This window comes from Jaculus jaculus, chromosome 9 (assembly GCF_020740685.1).
Source record: "Jaculus jaculus isolate mJacJac1 chromosome 9, mJacJac1.mat.Y.cur, whole genome shotgun sequence".
NCBI classification, from domain to species: Eukaryota; Metazoa; Chordata; class Mammalia; order Rodentia; family Dipodidae; genus Jaculus; species Jaculus jaculus.
In genome coordinates this window covers 8,305,272-8,310,751 of record NC_059110.1, presented here as the reverse complement: position 1 = coordinate 8,310,751, position 5,480 = coordinate 8,305,272, and the positions used below count along the sequence as shown (strand labels likewise).

The 5,480-nt window shown below is 48.7% G+C and overlaps 1 long non-coding RNA gene across 1 annotated transcript; it reads left to right on the top strand.

Annotated features, from left to right (window-relative positions):
* The first annotated feature begins 2,961 nt into the window (after window positions 1–2,961).
* On the top strand, window positions 2,962–3,657 carry LOC123463583. The gene is made up of 2 exons (XR_006638997.1): window positions 2,962–3,040; window positions 3,179–3,657. It is a non-coding gene; the product is annotated as an uncharacterized LOC123463583 (long non-coding RNA).
* Window positions 3,658–5,480: the final 1,823 nt, after the last annotated feature.

Genomic DNA, 5,480 nt, shown 5'->3' with positions numbered 1-5,480 from the left:
TAAAAGGAAAATCAAAACCATTATATTGAGTCATTTTGGCACCAGGCATCTATGTTAATTACCTTTCTCCTTACTGGGACAAAATGGCTGACAAAAATCAGTTTAAAGGAGGAAAAGATGATTTCATCTTACAGTTCACGAGTACGGTCCATCATGGCCGGAAACGCACGGGGCAGGAGTGTGAGGCAGCTGAGTGTGGCGCACGCCTTTAATCCCAGAACTTGAGAGGCAGAGGTGGAAGGATCACTGTGAGTTCAAGGCCGGCGAGACTGCATAGTGATTTCAATGGCTGGAGGTTCTGGTGTGCCCATTCTTTCTCTCTCTCCCTCTTTCTCTGTCAAAATAAATAAATAAACTGACCTTTAAAAAAAATAAAGATATATATTTTATTTATTTATTTTTTGAGAGAGAGGCAGATAGGAAGAGAATGGGCGAACCAAGACATTCAGCCCCTGCTAACGAACTCCAAACACATGCACCCCCTTGTGCATCTGGCTTACATGGGTCCTGCAGAATTGAACCTGGGTCCTTTGGCTTTGCAGGCAAGCACCTTAACTGCTAAGCCATTTCTCCAGGCCCACACTGCATTTTTACAGTTTTGTACTTGAAAGATGAAAGGCCTCCCTCTTCATGCATGTGTGTACATAGTATGTATGGTGTGATATATGCTCATGGCGCTTACATGTGAAGGTCAGAGGACCAAAGGAGAATGTGGGTTGCCCTCTTCTGCTTCATTTCTTTGAGACAGAGCCTCTCACTGAACTTGGAGTTGCTGTTTTCGGTAGACTGGCTGACCAGTGAGCCCCAGCGGGCCTCCTGTCTCCGCGCCCCATGGGACTAGGGTTACAGATGTGTGCAGCCTTAACCAGCCTGTTATGTTGGTGCCGGGGATGGAACTCAGGCCCTCATGTTTGTGTGGGAAAGCACTCTTACCCACTGAGCCATCTCCTTAGACTCTTAAATCTCCCTTTGACTAGCAGTATTGAAAACAATGTTATGTCTATTATGCATAACCAATTGACAAGAAAATCCTTTTTGAAAGGAAAAAGCATTCTCTGAATTATATTTTAAAGAAACATCTTTAAATTTTGTTAAAGTCTAGCAAAATCTAGTTTCTGTTTTTAGTTTTAAAAAATATTTTAATTTTATTTGAGAGAGAATAGAGAGAGAAAAAGGCAGATAGAGAGACAATGGACACATTAGGGCCTCTAGCCACTGCAAACAAACTCTAGATGTGTCGGGCTTATATGGGCACTGGGAAATTGAACCTGGGTCTTTAGACTTCAAAGACAACACCTTAAACGATAAGCCATCTCTTCACCTCCTGTTTTTTTTTTCAAATTTTTTTTTATTTGAGAGCAACAGACAGAGAAGGAGGCAGAGACAGACAGAGAGAGAGGGGGGGGCGGAGGGGGGGGGGGAGGGAGGGAGGGAGAGAGAATGGGCACACCAGGGTCTCCAAGCCACTACAAACGAACTCCAGAAGCATGCGCCCCTTTGTGCATCTGGTTTATGGAGAATTGAGCCTCGAACCAAGGTCCTCAGGCTTCACAGGCAAGCTCTTAACCACTAAACCATCTCTCCAGCCCCACCTCCTGATTTTAGTTTTTTTTTTTTTGGTCTTCTGAGGTAGAGTTTTGCTGTAGCTCATGCTGACCTGGAATTCACTATGTAGTCTCAGGGTAGCCTTGAACTCACAATGATCCTCTTACCTCTGCCTCTAAAGTGTTGGAATTAAAGGCATGCACCACCATGTCTGGCTGTTTTCAGGTGTGTATGTGTGTGTGTGTGTGTGCGCGCGTGCGCTTTTATTTGTTGTTTGTTTTCTTCCAGGTAGGGTCTCACTCCAGCCCAGGCAGATCTGGAATTCAGTATGTAGTCTCAGGATGGCCTCAAACTCATGACAATCCTCCTGTGTTACCAAGGAAACTGATTCCTTGGCAGAACCTCTTTCAAGCAAAGTTCCCATCCAGCTTAAGAGTGCAAACAATCCAATAAGCCTTCTTATCAAGCGTTATTAAGATATTTAGTGAAGCATACTTGGTGCTTATTCACTAACTCACCAAAGTTCAAAATCTATCACCAAAAGTAAGTCAAAAGCCCTGAGAACCACACAAGTAATGATGCCTGGTTGATGGGCAGCCAGGATCAGAACCCAGGCCAGGCTGTGGCTCTTCCGATCACAGTAAGGGAGTGTGGTGCAAATGAGATGCTTCTGCAATGGCTAAGGAGTGCTGCGGTGTCTGGCTTTGGAAAAGATGCCAACAAAGGAAGTGAGGGGGGCGTTGCAACTGCCTGACCTGAGCTGGGAGAAGACGAGAGGGCGGTTTAGCAAAAGGTCCAATTAAGGACGGCAGCAAACAAGGCGGGGGTACTATTCAAGGAAACGTCGGGCAGGCTCAAGTCTGGAAAAGTTTGCGTCCCTGGTTTCTGCCATGGGGCAACTCCCTGCCAACGTGTGAGTCAGGCTCTCGGTCTTCCTCTTTAGGGCACAGGCTCTTTTATTTTTTTGAATATAATTTACTTATTAGAGGGAGAGAGAGAAGGAGGGAGGGAAGGCCTCTAGCTGCTGCAAACGACCTCCAGACACATGCACCACCATGTGCATCTGGAGACCTGGAGAATCGAACCTGAGTCGTTACGTTTTGCAGGCAAGCACCTTAGCCGCTGAACCATCGCTCCAGTCCCGGGCTCTTTCATTAAAACATATCCCTCAGTAGCCTGGACGGTAGCTACAGAGGGAACCCAACACGACATGGCCCTGCCCCTGTCCCACACCGCCGCCCCGCACGGCCGACCCGCCGACTTTAGCTATTAATTCACCTCGGCAGAGCCAGCCGCCACCCCGGGGCTCGCGAGCGTGACGTCACCGCGGCTGACCAATCAGGACGCACGACCAAAAATAGCGCGGTATAAAAGCCGCCGGCAGCGCGCGCCGGGTGGGGCTGCGCGCGCAGGTGAGGGGCGGGGCCTGCCACCTGAGGGCGGGGTGTCCCGGCCGGAGCACACACCTGCTTCCGCCTGACGTGGACCCGTTAAGGTAACGTTCGACTTCCCGAGGTGACTCACGGGGCCCGCGGCTGGCCTCCGTTCACGTCATTCCGCGTCTTTTTAATTGGTTTCCTCTTCCGGAAGCAGCGCCCGCCGCCTGGAGTAAGCCCCCCTTCCCCCCCAGCAGGTTTGAAAGGGAAGCCCGCGCTTCCGGTGTGACGTCTCAGCGGAAAGAACCGGGGAGCCGCGCGGCGCTGGGCCCCGGCGGCGGAAGACGGCGAGCGCGCGCGTCGTGGACGGGGACTGACGGCGCGGGCCTCCTTCCCGCCTTCGGGCTGGGAGGCGTTTTTAAGAAGTGACTCGACTGCCTGTGTGGTGGAAGACCAAGGGCCTTGAGCCTCACGGGTCCCGGCCATCGGCGCACTGGACACGTCCATCCAGACCCACGGTTCCTCTTCTTGGAGGAGATTACAGGGCTGGGGGGATGGCTCAGCGGTTAAGGCGCTTGCCTGCAAAACCGAAAGACGCAGGTTCGATTCCCCAGGACCTATGTAAAGCCAGGTGCACATGTGGTACATGCCTCAGGAGTTGGTTTGCTCTGTCTGGAGGCCCTGGTGCATCCATTCTCAAATAAATAAATAAAAATAATTTTTTTTAACAAAAGTACAGATGGGCGTGGTGACACATACCTTTAATCGCAGCACTCGGGAGGCAGAGGTAGGAGGATTGCTTGTGAGTTCGAGGCCAGCCTGAGACTACATAGTGAATTCCAGGTCAGCCTGGACTAGTGTGAGACCCTACCTCAAAAATTTTTTTTTGCGGACTGGAGATGGGACCTAGCAGTTAAGGCGCTTGTCTGCAAAGCCTAAGGATCCAACTTCTGCTTTGCGGTTACTGTGTAAGGACAGAGGTGAGGCAAGCGCAAGGGCACACATGCCTACTAGGTAAAAAGCCTCTGGAATTAGATTTCTGTGGCTGAGGCCCTGGTGTGCCAGTTATCACTCTTGCTTTTTCTCGCTGTCTCTTAAAAAAACAAAAAACAAACTTTGGTTGGGCCTGGTGGCTCACACCTTTAATCCCAGTACTCCAGAGGTAGAGGTAGGAGTATTCCCGTGAGTTCGAGGCCACCCTGAGACAACATAGTGAATTCCAGGTCAGCCTTGGCTAGAGCAAGACACTACCTCGAGAAAAACAAGAATAATAAAGCTTTTAAAAATTGCTTTCTTGTAAAATTTAAATGCCAAAAGTATGGAGGCAAGCCTAAATTAACTACTTGTATTTTCATTCTCCATTGTAAAAGGCAAAAGATTATAAGATCTGAAAAGAAACAAGAATATGGTTCACACCTGTGTATAAAAAAAAAATCACATGTCCATGAAAATCCCAATTACCTTGGTAACCACATACTTTAGTAAAAACAAAGTAGTGAAGGTTTTCTAGTTTCATTTAAAATAATAAAACTCAGCTGGGTATAGTGGCAGACTAAGCACTGGGGAGGCAGAGGTAGGAGGCTCACCATTAATTTGAGGCCAGCTGGGGAAGGAGATGGCTTCTCCCTTAAGCGCTTGCCTATGAGGCCTAAGGACCCCAGTTGGAGGGTCGATTCCCCAGGACCCACATTAGCCAGATGCACTAGGGGGCGCACGCCTCTGGAGTTTGTTGGCAGTGGCTGGAGGCCCTGGTGCACCCATTCTCTCTCTCTCTGTTGCTCTCAAATAAGTAAAAATAAAGAAAAAATTTAAAAAAACCAGCTCATAGTCTTAAACACAGCAGTGAATGTGCTAGTCAGAATAGATGTAAACTGAAATAACTTTCAGATAAACAATAATATAATAAGGCTGACTGCTCAGGTCTAGCTGGATTTGAGAGCAGCTGGTGGACGTTCACGCAGCATGGACTCTGACCCCAGCTTCAGCTGCTCTCTCTGACTTTTCCCCCAAGAGCCTAATACAGAGTGGGGAAGGCACTTGAAGTGCTATCATTTATCTTAGCTAAAACTTCCAATACTTTCATCTTGGTCATTTCAGCACGGGCTCTGGGACTCCATAGGAACTTAAAGCCTGGCACTTGGTAGAACTCAGGGTAATTTTGCTGAAGCAAATCTTTCATGATGAACTTTAGTGGCTCCCCAAAGATTAAATGTCTCTTCCCAGCATATGCCTCTAACACATTTTAGAAATTTCTAAACCTCTTTCTCAGTGGCACGCTTGGCTTTCATGAAGATCAAAGCCAGGAGAGACATCAGGAGACCCTTCCTTGGAAACTCCTGTCACTCAGATTCTCCCCAGCGGTGATGGCCAGCTTGCTAACAGGGGCATCAGAGAGACTGCTAGGATTGACTTGCTTCTACTCCAGGCTGTAGACCAGCTCTAAGCTGCTCGGACGCTCCTCAGACTGTCGGAAGTGCATGCAGCGTGGACTTCTTGCTGACCACCTTCAGCTTATCTTCCTTCTCTTGGGGCTCCTTCTCACACTTCTGCACAAGAGCA